The following is a 19281-nucleotide window of genomic DNA, read 5'->3' on the forward strand; positions in this document are numbered from 1 at the left end:
AAATCATTTCCTCTTAAAATGACATTAATTTTGAGGTGAGGTTGTCGGGTATTGTTTTGAAATATTAGCATTTTGACACTCAGGGTCCATATATGATACCCAAAGGTGGGATAAATATTTGGAAGGTTGTGGCAATCTGGGCCATAGTGACCTGGACTGTAGTAGTGAGGATTATTTCCCTCCACCCCCATAACCCCCAGCTAGGAATGAACTGTTTTTCTTTCATTTTTTTCCTTTTTCTTTTTCTGTGTCTGTTTCTCCCATCCACATCCCACCTTTAGGTTGGTGGCTCCATATAGGCTAAGGACCCGGTTAGAATCAATATGCCCATATTTTCCTCTGGTGATTAATCAATCAGTGGTATTTACTGGGTGCTAACTATGTACAGAGCACTGTACTAAGCACTTGGGAGGGAACAGTACAAAAGAATTGGTAGTCACGGTCCCTCCCCGCAAAGAGCTTACAGTCTAAAGGAAGGTGTTCACAGTCTAGAGGGTGATGTGCAAATTGGTGATTGTCGTAGATTGATCGTAATACAGTGATAGTAATAATTGTGTTATTTAAGTGCTTACTGTGTCCTAAGCACTGGGGTAGATAGAAGATAATCAGGTAGAACACAGTCCCTATCCCACATGGGGCTCACAGTCTGAGTAGGAGGGTGAACAGGCTTCAAATGCCCATTTTCCAGATGAGACTGAGGCACAGAGCAGTTAAGTGACTTCCAAAGATCACTCAGCAGACAAGTGGCAGAGCTGGGATTAGAACCCAGGTCCTCTGACTCCCAAGCCCCTGCTCTTTTCCAGTAGGCCATTCTGCATCTCAGGTTCCAATAGTTCTATAGAAATTATCCTTCAGTAATTTCCGATAAGTGAATTTGCTTCAAACAAACCAAAGGAAATAATCTCCAAGAAGAGAGCTGGTTTACTATTTGAACACAAATGTTTACCCATTTTGCTACTGCCCCTGTGTATTGATCATAATTAAAGTGTAAGCACATAAGAGCTTCCTAAAAGCACACAGTGTGTGCACTACCACTTTTCCACAAAGGAGTATTGATCAAGGTATCCCGGAAATGTTACTTGCCAATTCCTTCCACACATACACAATTCAAATAAATATAAATTAAGAATAAAGCCCACTTGAAAGCCAAAAGCATCTCTTCTGTTAACTGCACTTCAGATCAAAGAAAATTAGAGTAAACTTTTTCTAATCTATATACCCAAATGAGATAAACTTGAATTCAGTACCAGTAATGCAAAGCCTCGCTCAGCTCTAGGTGACATTTGCCCTAAATGAAGAGGCTCTAGTGTAACTCAAGTGCCTTGTGTTGTAACTCTAGTTAGTGGTTTTGACAATATCACCTGGAGGTTCCACTTTGCATATGGAGAAAACAAATCTTAAAAGAGGACATTTTCCACAGTGTGGGGCTCATCCCCTCAGATCACATGGAAAGACGTTTCTACAAATAGTGAAAAAATGTTTTAAAAGGGATTTGGTAACATTGCCCTCTGCAGGTCTAGCTTGGTTACCATATGTAGTGAAACTTTATTACTTCATTTTACGTTTACTTACTTGGCTTTGAAATAAAAATACATTTTTGTTGCAAATGCTGTATATAATCACTTAAGATGAAATAGAGGAGTAGTAAGTCTTAACATAGTTAAGTAAAAAAACAATATTTCAAAAGCAGTATTTTCTGGCTGTTCTGGTGTTTTACTAGAAGGCACTGATAGCATTTTATTTCGTTCTTTACCTGGGTTTTTTCAGTTGTATCTATTCTCTCTTTATGTTTATCAATTTGCCTTTCCTCCCTTAGATTACACTTAGAGTATTTTAGCAATTCCTCAGGCAATTTCTCATTAGAAAAAATGCTATTCCACTTAGGTGTTAATGTTCATTCTTTAGGAATCAGTCTGTTAAGTTGTGGAAGTTATTGAAATCATGAAATGATATTAATGGCTCTGTGCCTATTTAGTTACCATTCTATACTCCCTGTTTCCTTACCTGGAGAGAGACCTAGGGACATTAATTCTCTTTTTGTCACCATAGGTCATGTAGCATCATGGAAATGGAAGAGATTTCAAGCTATCACCTTGTTCTGGCTTCTTTCTCCAGACAAGTGCATTCCCAAACTAGATGTTCAATCCATATCTCCCCACTCCTCAAAAACCCCCAATGGCAGCCCATCCACCCTCCAATCGAACAGATACTTCTTAAGAGCGGCTTTAAAGCACTCAATCAGTTCACCCACTCCTACCTAACCTAGATGATTTCCTACTACAACCCAACCTACACATTCCACTCCTCTGACACCATCCTACTCTCTTTACCTTGATATTGTGTCTCTCGCCACCAACACTTTGCCCATGCCCTCCCTCTGGCCTGGAACTCTCAACCCCTTCATATCTGACGGGCCTCCACTCTCCCCACCTTCAAAACCCTCCAAAAATCACATATCATCCAAGAGGCCTTCCCAGGCTAATCCCTCAATTTCTCCTATCCGCTCTCCCCTCCATGTTGACTAAGCTCCCTTAAGCAAGCACTTGGTTACTCACCCCAGCCCCACAGTACTTAAGCAGATAGTCTTATACTTTACTTTTTCCCCCTCTCAGCAATATATTTCAATTTTTGTTTCCCCCTCTAGACTGTAAGCTCCTTGTGGGCAGGGATCGTGTCTGCCAGATCTATTGTATTGGACTTTCTCAAGTACTTAATGAAATGCTCTGCACACAGTAAGTGCTCCATAAATACCATGGATTGATTGATTGATTGATTGATTGGTAGATAGAAAATAATCAGATCTGACAAGTTCTTTATTCTTCATGGGACTCACAATCTACGAAACAGGGAGAACAGGTATTCAACCCCCATTTTACATATGAGGAAACTGAGACTTCCCCCCTTCAAAGCGTTACTCTCCCCCCCAAGCCCTACTGAAGTCACACCTCCTCCAAGAGGCCTTCCCAGACTAAGCCCCACTTTTCCTCAGCTCCCACTCCCTTCTGCTTCATCCTGACTCGCTCCCTTTCCCCCTGCCCTACAGCAGTTATGTATATATGTATATATCTATAATTCTATTTATTTATATTGATGCCTGTTTACTTGTATTGATGTCTGTCTCCCCCCACCCCCTGCCCCCAGACTCTGAGCCCTTTGTGGGTAGGGATTGTCTCTCTTTATTTCTGTATTGTGCTTTCCAAGAGCTTAGTACAGTGCTGTGCATACAGTAACTGCTCAATAAATACAATTGACTGAATGACACCTTGATTTTCCCAAGGTCACAGAGTAGGTGTGCTTTATTTTTTTTAATGGTATCTGTTAAGCACTTAGTATGTGTCAAGCACTATTCTAATCTCTGGGGTAGATACAAGTAATCAGGCCCCATACAGTCCCTGTCCCACATGAAGCTCATAGTCTAAGTAGGAGGAAGAATAGGTACGGAATCCCCATTATATAGTTGAGGAAACTGAAGCACTGAGAAGTTAAGTGACTTGTCAAGATCACACAACAGGCAAGTAGTGGAGCTGGGATTAGGACCTAGGTCCTCTGACTCCCAGGGCCATGCTCTTTCCGCGAGACCACACTGTTTCTCACTGCATACCCATGCTGCATACTCACATATTCCAGGAATTATATTATGGCTTCTAACCTACCATTCACCCCTCTCAGGGCCTCACCTGGGGAGTTTCCAGTACTCTAACAGTCTTGACTATGAGAGGAAGAGTCAAGCAGAGGCATAGCCATTCCATTCCTAGCTTGGGTGGTGGCTAGCAAGTAGAAGATAATTTGCTACAAGTCAAAAGCCACCTATGCTGGGCAGCAGTAGCATGAGAGAGAGTCAAGGGTGGATACTCAAGATTACCACACAGAAGGAGGCAATGTTAAACCACTTCCGTATTTTTACCAAGAAAACTCTATGGATATGCTACAAGAACGATTGCAGATGGCGTCGGGGTGTTCTGGGAGAGATGTGTCCATGGCGTCGCTATGAGTTGGAGATGACTTGACAGCATAAGACAAGACAACCTGCCATTCATTAGTAATCCTTAGTAGACAAGCTGCTTGATATTTTGAATATATTAAAAGAAGTAACTGTCCTGTACAATCCACTTTAACTAGAAGCTACTTCAATGATGCAGTGAGTTAATTCATTCATTCATTCAATCATATTTATTGAGTGCTTACTGTGTGCAGAGCACTGTACTAAGCACTTGGAAAGTACAAGTCGGCAACATATAGAGCCCAACAACGGGCTCACAGTCTAGAAGGGGGAGACAGACAACAAAACTAAACATGTAGACAGGTGTCAAAATCGTTTGAACGAATAGAATTATAGCTATATGCACATCGTAAACAAAATAGAATAGTAAATATGTACAAGTAAAATAAATAGAGAAATAAATCTGTACAAATATATATATATATATACAAGTGCTGTAGGGAGGGGAAGGAGGTAGGGTGGGGAGGATGGGGAGGAGGAGAGGAAAAAGGGGGCTCAGTCTGGGAAGGCCTCCTGGAGGAGGTGAGCTCTCAGTAGGGCTTTGAAGGGAAGAAGAGAGCTAGCTTTGTGGGTGTGTGGAGGGAGGACATTCCGGGCCAGGGGAAGGACGTGGGCCGGGGGTCGACAGTCGAGAACGCAGCACAGTGAGGAGGTTAGCAGCTGTTACCTCTTGTCTGGGGATGGGTTCGTTCAGTAATCGGCGAGGGGAGAGAGAGAGAGAGACAGAGACAGAGACAGAGACAGGCAGGCCTGGGATGGAAAGCCTGAGTTTTATATAAAATTTGTTCCATGAGGTGAATTGAATAGGAGACAGGTTCGAGGGCAGGCTGCAGTCAGGACGGGTCTGAAGGTGGAAATGCCCATGGGTGAGAGTGCCTGGCAGCACCCTGGGGGCAGGGGTTGGAGCACTACAAGGGTTGATGGGATGTCTGTATATGTGTGTGCATATTTGTGTCTTCTGGCGTACACGCTCAAAGGGTGAGAGGTTGCTTATTGCAACACTGGATCTCTGAGTCCCTCCCAGACCCTGCCGCTTTGTACTCCCCCGCCCCCCCCCATGATGCCCTCCGGTATGCCCCGCAGTCCTCACCTGTTCTCCGCCACCAGAATCTTATTAATTCCCCCTCTAGAATGTACACTTGTTATGGGAAGAAAATGTGTCTACCAAGTCTGGTATATTGTACTCTCTCAAGTGCTCAGTAGAGTGCTCTGCACACCATAAGTGATCAATCTGTAAGATTGATTGATTAATTGATTAATAAAAAGAAATATCTGATTGTGAAGGCACCATTATATTAGTCTGCCAGGCTCAGAGTGTTTGGTATTTATGGAGGGTGATTTTTTAAAAAGGATTTTGATTACATTTTTGCATTAATGATTATTTATAGAGCGTAGGCTATTCTATGCTTATAGTCTCTCTTTTTTATGCGCACAAGTGGAGTCACAGAGAAGTTCAGTGACTTCAGACAGTCACACTGCAGGCAAGGGGCAGACCTGAGATTAGAACCCAAGACTTCTGATTCCAAGGCCTGTGCTTTTTCCCCTGGCCACACTAGGAGAGGGAAAACTGATTGAATGCCTTAAAGCTGATGGTAAGGAGTTCCTGTTTGATGTGGAGATGAACGGGCAACTATTGGATGTTTATGAGGAGTGGAGAGACATGAATAGAATTATTTTTTAGATAAATGATCCAGGAAGCAAAGTGAGGTATGGACTGGAGTGGGGAGAGACTGGAAGCAAGGAGGTCAGCGAGGAGGCTGATCCAGTAGTAGTGACAGGATCTGACAAGTGCTAGGAACCAGGTGGTAGCAGTTGAGATGGAGAGGAAGAGGTGGATTCTAGAGATGTTGTGAAGGTAGAGTCAACAAGATTACCCCATTTAAGCTGACCAAAGAGCTGTCATTCCATTTTCCTAATAAGTCCCAGCGAGTGAAGGTGTGAGGTCACGAGCATCGTTGTGATGCAGGTGGTCTGACCACACTTGTCTTGTCTTATGACGTTGAGTCGTCTTCAACCCATAGCGACTCCATGGATGCATCTGTCCCAGATCACCCCACCTCCACCTGCAATCTTTCTGGTAATGTATCCATAGAGTTTTCTTGGTAAAAATCTGGAAGTGGTTTACCATCATTTCCTTCCGCACAGTAAACTTGAGTCTTCGCCCTTGATTATCTCCCATGCCGCTGCTGCCCAGCACAGGTGAGTTTTGACTTGTAGCAGCTTGCCTTCCACTCGCTAGCTACTGCCCAAGCTAGGAATGGATTGGTAATGCCTCTGCCAGACTCTCCCTCCTGTAGTCAAAACTTGTAGAGTACTGGGAACTCTCCAGGTGTGACCCTGAGAGGGGCTGACCGCACTACAGAAGCTCACTGTTGGTGATCCTCTTGTGCCATTTGATGTTTAGTATTTGTGGAACTGTTCCCGAAGTTGAATATGGTTTGTGTGGTAGGTCCAGGCCTCACAGCTTAAAAGAAGGTAGGATACTATAGTCTCCCTGTACCCCTTCAGTTTGCTCTGATTCTTGATGCCATGTTATTACTACATTCTGCCTTTGCTGATTTAGTTTTCCACATCCTTGTTTAACCTGGCTTCATTAGACAATCAGGTTCCCAGGTAACAGAATTCAGTGACAGCATTTAGCTTGCTGTCACTGATCTTGATTCCTGGCTTTGTGTATGGTTTGCCAGGTCTGGACTGATACATAACCATAGTCTTGAAACTGTCAAGCTAAAGCACTTTACTAATTCTGAGAAATGGTCCATAATCATTTCCATGTTTTCTTGTGTTCATGTCTTCCAGTAATAATAATAATAATAATAATAATAATAATAATAATAATAATAATAATAATAATGATAATTCTGGAATTTGTTAATTGCTTACTATGTGCCAGGCACTGTTCTAAGCACTGGGGTAGAGACAAGGTAATTAGATTGTCCCACAGATGAGGGAACTGAGACACAGAGAAGTTAAGTGACTTGCCCAAAGTCACTCAGCTGACAAGTGGCATAGTCGGGATTAGAACCCATGTCCTCTGACTCTCAAGCCCGTGCTCTTTCATCAGGGTATGGGAGCATAGACCTTAATGCTGACAGGCAGAACCTCTAGGGCATGTAATTAACTATAGGACATTATTAGGAATTTAATGACTGGAGATGTTTTCATTTCTTCAAACTAATGCAATACAGTTTAGTCCTTTGGAACCATGATTTACTAAATAATGCAATTCTGAGAGGGCATCATGTACCCCACCTTGCTAGAGTTGTTATTACTAATGTTTCTTAAGTGCTTACTAAGCACAAACAAGGAGCATCTCTTTACAAGCAGAAACTTTGCAGGACCCTAAGACAAGGAGCAAAAGTGAAAACAGTGCTGGTGGTGGAAAAAACAAACATAACAGTGGTATAAGGGCCAGGCTTTGTGCGCATGATGGGGTAGGGTCTCTGGCTTCTGCAGTGGCAACACACCCACTGATAAGTGAACTTCACTATCAGTGATAACATCTTTGAAAATAAAGAACACACACACCCACACACATGGATCTGGGAAAAAATACAAGGAAATCAACTGAGATAACGATAATAATAATTGTGGTATCTGTTAAGCGCTTACTAATTGTCAGGCACTGTACTAAGTCCTGGGGTAGATACAAACTGATCGAGTTGGACACAGTCCCTGTCCCACATGGGGCTCACAGTCTTAATCCCCATTTTATAGCTGAGGAAACTGAGGCCCAGAGAAGTGAAGCGACTTGCCCAAGGTCATACAGCAGACAGGTGGTGGAGTCAGGATTAGAACCCAGGTCCTCTGACTCCCAGGCCCATACTCTATCCACTAGACCACTCTGCTTCCCCAGTGATGATATGGTACCTTGCCCATCAGGGGCTTGCCTGTGTTGGGAAGGGCAGACATCCCGAAGAGCATATTAGGTACATACAGTGAAAACAGATTGAAGTTCAACAATGAAAATGTGAATAGTAAAAAAGAAGTACATTAAATATTTGGCGTGGGTGATCCTCAGACTCCTCATTGCTCCAGGCGAGCAGTTCTTGGTCCCAAGCTTCTGCAACCTTCCTAACTTAAATGTGGGGAATGTAGGCTTCTGCCCATTCTTTGTTCCTGCCAGGGAATGTGATTTCACTCCCACAGTGTCAGGTGGCAAGAGAGAGGCTAGTACAGATATTGGGTGTCTTCTCCCACCCGCCCCCCCCCGCAGATCCCAGAACATTATATCTTCTGTTGAGGATATAACTCAATCGAGTCTTTTGTCTTCTGTTTATGTAGAGAGTGTTTGACCACATTGACAAACCACTTGAGAATTGTCCATGATTCCATGATTTGTATTTTTTTTTATGATACAGACACTTTTGACTCGGGAAAATACCTTAATTTACTTGTAGAAAATAGCCAAAACTATCCCTGTTTTTGAAATGCAGTTGTGAGGATAATAGTGTGGTGATGGATGAGTGATCTGGTCTTGATTCTACATCTGTATAGTAATCCACTGTTGCTCATTCTTTGTGGTGTTTTCACCACACACTCTTTGCTTAGCTGTTCTAGTTGAGAGCATTTGTTTCCCAGTTAGGAGGCAGTTGTAGAAGTCAGATCAGCTTGATGTACATTAAGAGAATCAGTCAATCAGTAGTATTTGAGTGCTTCCTCTGTGCAGGGCACTCTACTAAGTCAAAGAAAGTTAGTAGACATAATCCCGGCCCTCAAAGAGCTTATTATCTAGCTGGCAGACAGACACTAAAATATATTACAGTTAGGAGGAAGCAACAGAATCTAAAGATATGTGCAGAAATGCTGCAGCAGTGGTGGGGACAGTTAGTACCCAAGTGCTTAAGTGACATGGAAGTGTTGAAGTAGAGGTAGGGATGGATATAGGGTGGAGGAGATGATGGATTAATCAGGGAAAGCCCCCTGGAGGAGATGTGACTTCAGAAGTGTTTTGAAGATAGGGAGAACAGCAGTCTGCTGGGTGTGAAGGGGGAAGTTCCAGGCATAAGGGAGGGCGCGTGCAAGAGGTCGGTGGTGAGAAACACGAGTGAGGCACAGTGAGTAGGTTGCCTTGAAAGGAATCAAGCATGCAAGTTGGGACATAGTGAAAGAGGAGAGAGGATAAATAGCGGAGGAGAGAGCTGATTGAGTGCCTTAAAGCCAGTGGTCAGGAGCTTCTGCTTGATGCAGAGAGGAATGGACAACCACTGGAGGTTCTTGAAGAGTGAGGGGATTCATGCAAAATTATGCCTTAGAAAAGTAATCTGGGCATCAGGGTGGAGCATGGACTTGGTATGGGAAAGGCAGGAGGCAAGGAGATCAATGATGTCAAGATGATATATAAAAAGTGGTTGACCAATTATGGTGGCAGTTTGGACCAATTATGGAAATGGTGTAAAGATAGAACCACCAGGATTTGGTGACTGAATAAATATGTGGATGGAAAGAGAGAGAGAGAGGAGCCCTGGATAATGCCAACTTGTAGGCTTGAGAGACCAGCAAGATGGTGGTATTGGCAACTGGGATGGGAAACTTAGGTCGAAAGGAGGATTTGTGATTGAAGGTGAGTTTGAACATGAACTTGAGGTACAGAGATGTGGAGATGACCTGGAGACAGGAAGATATCTGGGATTGCAGAGAAGGAGTCCGGCTGGGTCTCATGGGGTAGTTATGGGAGTCATCTGCATAGAGGTGGTAGTTGAAGCTGTGAGAGCGGATGAGCTCCCCAAGGGAGCGAGTGCAGATTGAGACTAGAAGAGGATCCAGAAGTGAGCCACTAGTAAAACCCACAGTCAGATAGTGGGAGGAAGAGGAAGAGCTGGCAAAAAAGAGGAACAGCCATAAAAAATAGGAGGAGAACCAGTCAGTCAGTTGTATTTATTGAGTGCTTACAGTGTGCAGAGCACTGTACTAAGTGCTTGGGAGAGTACAATATAACAGACACATTCTTTGCCCACAACGAGCTTACAGTCTAGAAGGGGAGACAGGCATTAATATAAATGAAAAAAAATTACAGACATGTACATAGTACTGTGGGGCTAGGAAGGGGGAAGAATAAAGAATAAAGTCAACATGACACAGAAATGAGTGGAAGAGGAAAGGAGAACCTAGTCAGGGAAGGCCTCTCGGAGGAGATGTGCCTTCAGTAAGGCTTTGAAGCTGGGGAGAATAATTGTCTTTTGAATATAAAGAGGGAGGGCGTTCCAGCCCAGAGGCAGGACATGGGCCAGAGGTTGGCAGCGAGATAGACGAGATAGAGGTATGGTGAGTAGTTTGGTGTTAGAGAAGTGGCGTGTTTGGGCTGGGTTGTAGTAGGAGAGTAGTGAAGTGAGGTAGGAGGGAACAAGGTGATTGAATGCTTTAAAGCCCATGGTAAGGAGTTTCAGTTTGATACGGAGGTGGATGGGCAACCACTCAGAGAAACCAAGGTTAGATAGTGTTTCTGGATAAAGAGGGTGGGCAACAGGGTCAAAAGTCAAGGAAGAGTAGGACGGAGTAGAGTCCATTAGATATGGGGAGAAGGAGGTCATTGGTGACCTTGGAGAGAGCAGTTGATGAGGTAACTGTCTTGGAACAGACTTTGGGAAGACTGTAACACCAAGAGGGAGAAATGAAAACAGTTCCAGGCATCATAGGAAACAAAGTCAATTGAGCAGCAAGGGGCAGGCATTCTTTACATGCACTTGATGCAGAATTCATTCATTCAATCGTATTTACTGAGTGCTTACTGTGTGCAGAGTACTGCGCTTGGGAAAGTACAATACAGCAATAAAAGAGAGACAATCCCTGCCCACAACAAGCTCACAGTCTAGAGAGAGGGAGACAGACATCAGTACAAGTAAGCAGACATAAAGACATCAATACAAGTAAACAGGCATCAAAATAAATAATTAAAATTACAGATATATACATAAGTGCTATGGGGCAGGGAAAGGGGAGAAGAGCAAAGGGTGAAGAGTCGGGGTGATGCAGAAGGGTTTGGGAGATGAAGAAAAGTGAAGTTTAGTCTGGGAAGGCCTCTTGGAGGAGATGCGCCCTCAGCAGGGCTCTGAAGGGGGCAAGATCAATCATGCTTTGGTTCGCACCCTTAACTTGTTGGAAAAATCTTTTCATTAAGGGATAGCATCTCATTTCCACCAACACATTATCCCTCTCCATCCTCCCTTAAATATCCCTTCCTCCAGGAGGCATTCCCTGTCTACAATTTCCACCTACCTGATCAAGCCATCCCCTTAGCCACCCTTAGCACTTATGGATCTATGGGTTTGATTATTTCGCTTACTCTTGATGTTTTCTAATTTTATTTGATACTCCCGAGCACTTACTGCAATGATGTGCACTCAGTAGGTGTTCAGTAAAAGCCAATGCGAGCATGATCTGCTTCCACCACTTCTCGCCTCTGTTTTTCCTCACAATATTTTAAGTTTTAATCGTTAATAGTTTACCATTGGTTTGTTTCTTTTTAAAGACTCCAGACCAACTGTGACTGGTGTGATATCATTGAAGATTGCTTAGGCTCCCCAAAATGTACTTTTTAATCTGAGAATGACAGGAATCTAGGGGCGCATTTAATGGTATTTGTTCAGCACTTAGTACATATTAAGCTCTGGGGAAGGTGCAAGCTAATCAGATTGGGCAAAATCCATGTCCCACATGGGGCTCACAATCTTAATCTCCACTTAACAGCTGATGTAACTGAGGTACAGAGAAGTTAAGTGACTTACCCAGGATCACACAACAGACAAGTGGCGGAGTCAGAATTAGAACCCAAGTCCTCCGACTCACAGGCTCATGCTCTTTCCACTAGGTTGTGCAGCTTCTGCAGTGTTGTTTTCAGATTAGACCCTTTCCTCTTCTAAAAAGTAATAATGGTGCAGTTTGTGTTAAAATCCTTGTCATGTGTGTTATGTTTTGAAATTGGGAAATAGGTCTTTAGATTTTAACGTTTGGCAGTAGGTCTTAGCAGGCAGACCCTCTATCTCAGGCCACTATATCATTGTCTGTTTTAGAGAAATATAGCCATATGTAGCAGATTTCAACATAGCATATTTGTATTATGAACTCAGCCAGCAGTGTTTCAAATTATTGGACCCTTGAACTGAAAGTGGGGTTTTGACTGTATAAAAGAAAAACACCAAAGTTTTATGGTATCACAAGCTGGTGGTATGCTATAAATTTACTTTGATCTCTTTCATTTGTTCAGAGTTTAGGGTTGGTCGCCAACTCCATTATGCACACAATTTCCAAGTAGTTTTCTGTTAAATTATGTTAGATAAAAGGATAATTTATTTTGGAGAAAGCATACAGCCATTTAAACAGGAGCCACAAAGCCACGTTGAAAAATAATTTGGTTCTAACAAAAGGCTAAATGTGCTGCCTCGGTTTGTGCTGTATAATTGCATCTTATGCCATGATGATACCTAAACAAAAAGGGTAGATCTGAGAAAGACTTTTTAAACAAGAAAAAGATTGTATTTTTTTAGTCCAGTCTTTCTCCTTTTTCCTTTTATCCCTTCAGAGATCAAAATACCTTTTAAAAATGACCGTAATGGTAAATGTAAATGCCACATAATAATAACCACTCTTCTTGGCATTTTAAAGGTGTCGAGGCCCAGTTGATGTTGTCGAATTCTCAATGTTCAATGTTGTATCACTTCAATAGTCTCCTCAACCCATCTTATTTCTATTGAAGATGAGGCCCTTCAAGCATAGAAAACCCTACTACATGCAAAGACACTGTCTTTGCTGCAGTGTTGATGTGACTACTTCAGTCCAAGTCATAAAAAATAGCCAGAGCCTGGATTCAGTATTTTACCCTCTGTGATCTCCAAGCAAGGAGAGGCCACCCTGCTTATGCAATTACACAAGCCCTACCTCAACATATGCCACGCTGAGGAAATGCCAAGAGATTTCAAAAATGCTGTCATCATTGAGATCAAATTGCTCCCATTGTCGAGGCATCTGATTAAGGCAAAAACCTAGCCAGAAGTGCTCCTGAATCAGCTACTAGTGAATATTGTTGACCCAGCACTCTCAGAATCACAGTGAAGTTTCAGATGACAGCTTGATCCTGTGGACGTGATTTTTACAATGTGTTCGATCCCAGAAATGTGCGGGGAACTTTACTGAGACCAGTATATAGTTAACATAGACCTAACAAAATCAACAGTGCCCAGCACTTAGAACAGTGCTTGGCACATATTAAGCGCTTAACAAATACCATCATTATTATTATTATTGGCTCAGTCAGTCAATCGTATTTAGTGAGCATTTTCTGTGTGCAGAGCACTGTACTAAGCCCTTGGGAGAGTACAATATAACAATATAGCAGACACATTCCCTGCCCACAACAAGCTTACAGTCTAGAGGAGGAGACAGACATTAATATAAACAAATAAAATTACATATATGTACATAAATGCTTTGGGATTAGGAAAGGGGATGAGTAAAGGGCGACACAAGGAGCGAGTGGGAAAAGAAGAAAGGAGGGCTTAGGGAAGGCCTCTTGGAGGAGATGTGCCTTCAATAAGGCTTTAAAGGTGGGTTGAGTGAATGTCTGTTGGATATGAGCAGATAGGGCATTCCAGAGGCAGGGTGTGGGAGATAGGTTGGTGGAGAGAAAGATGAGATTGAGGTACAGTGAGAAGGCTGGCATTAGAGGAGTGAAATGTGCGGGCTGGGTTGTAGCAGCGAGCCCTCCTTTCCTCTTCTCCTACTCCCTTCTGTGCCATTCATACTTGCTTCTTCATTCTTTCATCCTCTCTCCCTTCCCCATGGCACATATACCTGTATATATCTGCAGTTAATTAATTAATTTATATATGAGAAGCAGCGTGGCTCAGTGGAAAGAGCATGGGCTTTGGAGTCAGAGGTCATGGGTTCAAATCCTGGCTCCGCCAATTGTCGGCTGTGTGATTTTGGACAAGTCACTTAACTTCTCTGTGTCTCAGTTCCCTTATCTGTAAAATGGGGATTAAGACTGTGAGCCCCCCCATGAGACAACCTGATCACCTTGTAACCTCCCCAGCGCTTAGAACAGTGCTTTGCACATAGTAAGTGCTTCATAAATGCCATCATAATTATTATTATTATTATTTATCTATTTATTTATATTAATGTCTGTCTCCCTGTATAGACTGTGAGCTCGTCGTGGGCAAGGAATGTTTTTAATGTTGCATTGGACTCTCCCAAGTGCTTAATACAGTGCTTTGCACACAGTAAAGTGCTCAATAAATATGATTATTAATAATTATAAGAATAACAGTGAGGTAAGGTAGGAGGGGTCAAGGTGGCCAAGTGCTTTAAAGCCGATGGTAAGAAGTTTCTTTTTGATGTGGAGGTGGATGGGCAACCATTGGATGTTCTTCATTAGTGAGGAAACATGGCCTAAATGTTTTTGTAGAAAAATGATCTGGGCAACAGAGTGAAGTGTGGACTAGAGTGGAAAGAGAGAGGAGGCAGGGAGGTCGGCAAGGAGGCTGATGTAGTAATCAGGGTGGGATAGGATAAGTGCTTAGATTAACATGGTAGCAGATTGGATAGAGAGGAAAGGATGGTGTTTAGCAATGTTGTGAAGGTTGAACCGACTGGATTTAGTGGTGGATTGAATACGTGCGTTGAATGAAAGAGAAGATTCCAGGACAACACCGAGGTTATGGGCTTGTGAGACAGGAAGGATGGTGGTGCCAGCTACAGTGATGGGAAAGTTAGGGGGAGGGCAGGGTTTGGGTGGGAAGATAAGGAATTCTGTTTTAGATTGTTAAATTTGAAGTGATGGAGGGACATCCAAGCAAGTAGAGATATCTTGAAGGCAGGAAGAAATGCAAGACTGCAGAGAGGGAGAGAGATCAGGTCTGGAGATGAAGATTTGGGAATCATCTGCATAGAGGTGGTAGTTGAAGCCATGGAAGCAAATGAGTTCTCCAAGAGAGTGGGTATAGATGAAGAATAAGAAGGGGACCCAGAACTGAACTTTGAGGGACTCCCACAGTTAGGAGGTGTGAGGCAGAGGAGGAGCCTTCGAAAGAGACTGAGAATGAGCAGCTAGAGAGATGAGAGGAGAACTAGGAGAGGACAGTGTCAGCAAAGCCGAGGTTGGATAATGTTTCCAGGAGAAGGGGGTGGTCCACACTGGCAAAGGCAGCTGTGAGGTCAAGGTGGATTAGTATGGAGTAGAGGCTGTTGGATTTGGCAAGAAGGAGATCATTGGTGACCTTTAAGAAGGTGGATTCTGTGGAATGGAGGGGATGGAAGACAGGTTGGAAGGGGTCAAGGAGAGAACTGGAGGAGAGGAATTTGAGACAGCGAGTGTAGACAACTCATTTAAGGCTTCTTGGAGGGAATATGATTTTAATAGGGCTTTGAAGATGGGGAGACTGGTGATCTGTCATACATGAAGGGAGGCCAGTTCTAGGTAAGAGGAAGGATGTGGAAAAAGGTTAATGGTGGGATAAATGAGATTGAGGTACAGTCAGAAGGTTGGTGGTAGAGTGAAGTGTATGAGCTGGGTTGTAGTAGCTCGGTGTGGTAAGGTAGGAAGGGGAGAGCTGATTGCGTGCCTTAAAGCTGATGGTAAGAAGTTTCTGTTTGATATGGAGATGGATGGATAGCCACTGGAGATTTTTGAGGAATGGAGAGATGTGAAATGAATCATTCTTTTTATCTGATGCCTTGAACTGTTCCATTAGGATAGGATAATAAAGAATTCCCCAAACAAAATCAGCATCCTAGCACTGAAACTATGCTCACTGCAACAAGACTGCACTGATGGGATATATGTGAAGAGTGAATGACAGTAGAGCATCTAAATAGCTGCTACATAGTAGGCTGAAATCTGGAAGCTGAAAGTAAGGAGGACGGAGGAAGTGTTTTCAGGATACAGTAAAACATCAATTAAGAAAGGAGGAGCTGTTTAGAGCTGAAAATTCTTGAGGATTGTAAGAAGAGGGAATTGCAGGCTGAGGCGATTGCAGTTGTGACCATCCTGGACCACCTTCACCTAGCAGCCAGTTAAAAGGGCTTCCTTTCCTTTAAATGTCAGCATGCTGGCCATGCTGGCAATCCAGCTGTGTTTGAGGCTTCTGGAGGGCCAGATTCTGAACATTTTCCTGACAGCGAGCCTTAAGTGAGACCTTCTATCTCCTGGCTTCTAGTCTGACACTCATCCCTTCCCTTTCCCTTGCGTGCAGCCTTACCAGCTACCAGGCCTGAGCTGGGACAATCATTGAATGACACTCTCCCTCCCCACCCCCTCACGTGGGCTCTCCTTCCCTCAGAGTCTGGGTATCCTAGACTCAAGGCTGTTGGAAGCAGCGTGGCTTAGTGGATAGAGCCTGGGCCTGGGAGTCGGAAGGAACTGGGTTCTAATCCCAGCTCTGCCACTTGTCTGCTGTGTGACAAGTCACTTCACCTTTCTGGGCCTCAGTTACCTTATCTATAAAATGGGGATTAAGAGTGTGAATCCCATGTGGGTCAGGGAAGGTTAGGCCTTCCCAGACTGAGCCCCCTTTTTCCTTTCCTCCTCCGATCCCCCCTGCCCTACCTCCTTACCCTCCCCACAGCACCTGTATATATGTTTGTACAGATTTATTACTCTATTTATTTTACTTGTACATATTTACTATTCTATTTGTTTTGTTAATGATGTACTTCTAGCTTTATTTCTGTTTATTCTGATGACTTGACACCTGTCCACATGTTGTGTTTTGTTGCCTGTCTCCCCCTTCTAGACTGTGAGCCCATTGTTGTGTAGGGACCGTCTCTATATGTTGCCAACTTGTACTTCCCAAGCGCTTAGTACAGTGCTCTGCACACAGTAAGCGCTCAATAAATATGATTGAATGAATGAATGAAAGAGGAAGAAAAGGTGAAAACAGTGCCTGATGCTGGAAACACTAAGGGACAACTTTTGTATATGCACGGTGAGGCCAGGACATTTGGTCTCTCATGGGCCTTTTCAGTTACCCGCACACCGACAGGTGAACTGCATGTCTTTTTCGAATACAAAGGAAAGTATACATAGACTGTAAGCTCTTTGGTGTCAGGGATTCAGGACTCAGGAAAATAAGTGGTTTGGACTGTAGGCCCTTGTACTGATCTTATTGCATTAGAGAAAGTAGCAGGCAGGCTGAGTGTTTGCCAAAATACCCTGTATGTGCATGTTGGTGATCACAGGAGACTACAAATTAGTACTGTAGCCCCCCCCCCCCCCCCCCCCCCCCACCTTGGTAGCATTTTAGGATTCAAAGTATTGACTAGGCATTATTTTACTTTGTTGGTCATCCAAACCTGCCCCCAACACAGAGGAAGTGAGGAGAAACTTTAAAAATTGCTAAAACAGGGACAGACTCACTCCAGATGACCCCCTCCCTGAGGTAAGGCTGATTTTATTAAGTTGCAGGTATTTATCTGATGCTTCCACTTAGAACACAGCAAATCACAGGGGAGAATTGGGAGAGGAGGAGGAAGCTAATTAATTGGTGGAAGATGTCCCTCAGCCATGTTGAGTAAAAAGCTGAGAAGCAATCCTGGAGGGACAGTACATAGAAAAAGGGTTTTCTATTTTGGGGTCTAGAGGTTAGGATCCCGGAGGAGCGAGACTCCTGACCCTTAAATAAGGGGAAAACCACCATGTGGATCAACAACAGTTTTCCCTTGGCATCTGAAAATCCTGAGGGAAGAGTCTGGAAGGGGTAACCTGGGATTTCCTGAGAGAAAGGAAGAGGGGAATGGACCAGGAGAACATGCACACAAAAATGCTTGCAGGAAAATAGAAAGGGTTTTGAAAGTGTTGGAGGATAGGGAATGGTGTTTTAGATTGAAAATCGGTTCCCTTAGTTACCTAATTCATTAATAACTCATTAATGGTAGCATTTCGGGATTCAAAGTTTTGATTAGTCATTATTTCACTCTGATGGTCACCCAAGATTGCCCCTCATACAGAAGAAGCGGGGAGGAGAAACTTTAAAAACTGCTAAAGAAGGGACCAGTTCACTCCAGATGACCCCCTCCCTGAGGGTTCGACTCATCTAGTAAGAAGCTTATTTAGAGCTCTTACTTTTGTGTCTGTTCATGGTAGGGGCTCAGGTAACTCCTGGCTATGGGAGAATCATGTTTGCCTGGAAATCTGGGGCACGGGGAGGGAGATAAAGTTCCTGCAGTCACCTTTGGGAGGGAGCATGGACGGCTGGTCCCTGAGGGATCCTCCTGGGGGGACTTACTTGAGAGCCAAGGGATGGTGGTAGTGGCCATGGGATGCAGGAGTGAGGTTCTCTTGACAGGGACCCCAATCTAGTCTGTCTCTTGAACGGAGAACCTGTGGACATTTTCAGGTATTCTGGAGCTCCTGATTGGCTGCAGGGGCTATTTCAACTGGGACAAAAGGCTCAGAAGACTCCACTCTGTCACATTCACCATTTTACGGTATTTGAGTGCTTCCTATGTGCAAAGCACTGTGCTGAAAACTGGGGTAAATGCCTGACTTTTAGTTCTGCCATCTGTAATGCAGCATGGCCTAGTGGATAGAGCACGGGCCTGAGAGTCAGAAGGACCTGGGTTCTAATCCCAGCTCTGCCACTTGTCTGCTGTATGACGTTGGGCAATTTGCTTCACTTCTCTGTGTCTCAGTTACCTCATCTGTAAACTGGAGATTAAGACTGTGAGCTCCACGTGGGACAGAGACCGTGTCCAACCTGATTAGCTTGTATCTACCCCAGTGCTTCAAACAGTGCTTGACACATAGTAAGCGCTTAACAAATACCATTATTATTATTATCATTTTTAATTAAATATTTTGTGCCTGCTGATAATTTGTAAATTCCTGAGCTGAACATTACCAAGAGTTTCTTAAGTGTTTATCCTGAAGAGCTGTTTTCTCATATGTTTAGCTCCTGGAATAAAAGGGTGAATAATTTAAATAAGTTACAAGCATTAAAGCTGAACAGTTATGTAGCTATTTATAAGTTCAGTGCATTTGACAACCATTAATTAATGTACATGAACCTCCAGGGGTTAGGAGGTTTCATTTAATAAATGGGGAAACTGAGATGTAGTGAGACTATACAGTGCACTGCAAGCCCCCACCACAAGTCATTGGGAAGTGCAGCTAAAAGGTTTGCTGAATCCTAAATGTTGATTTACTTTACCTTGTCCACCAAACTTCCCTAAATCCTTTTCAAGCAGTCATCCTTATGGTTCCCTTGTGAAAATCAGGGGGCATGTTCCATCAAGACAGAGATTCCTAAAAAGACCAGTGGATGTTACCATTGGTGGTATCTTCCAGA

At 43.5% G+C, this 19281-nt stretch overlaps 1 protein-coding gene and 1 non-coding gene across 2 annotated transcripts in view; one reads left to right on the forward strand and one right to left on the reverse strand.

The window, feature by feature from the left end:
- WWOX (WW domain containing oxidoreductase) overlaps positions 1 to 19281 on the forward strand; it is a 1164534-nt gene that overhangs the window by 686913 nt on the left and 458340 nt on the right. The gene's annotated exons all lie outside the window — the stretch shown is intronic.
- LOC119949697 lies at positions 6210 to 6347 on the reverse strand. The gene has a single exon (XR_005457240.1). It is a non-coding gene; the product is annotated as a small nucleolar RNA SNORA7 (small nucleolar RNA).

This window comes from Tachyglossus aculeatus, chromosome X2 (genome assembly GCF_015852505.1).
Source record: "Tachyglossus aculeatus isolate mTacAcu1 chromosome X2, mTacAcu1.pri, whole genome shotgun sequence".
NCBI lineage: Eukaryota > Metazoa > Chordata > Mammalia > Monotremata > Tachyglossidae > Tachyglossus > Tachyglossus aculeatus.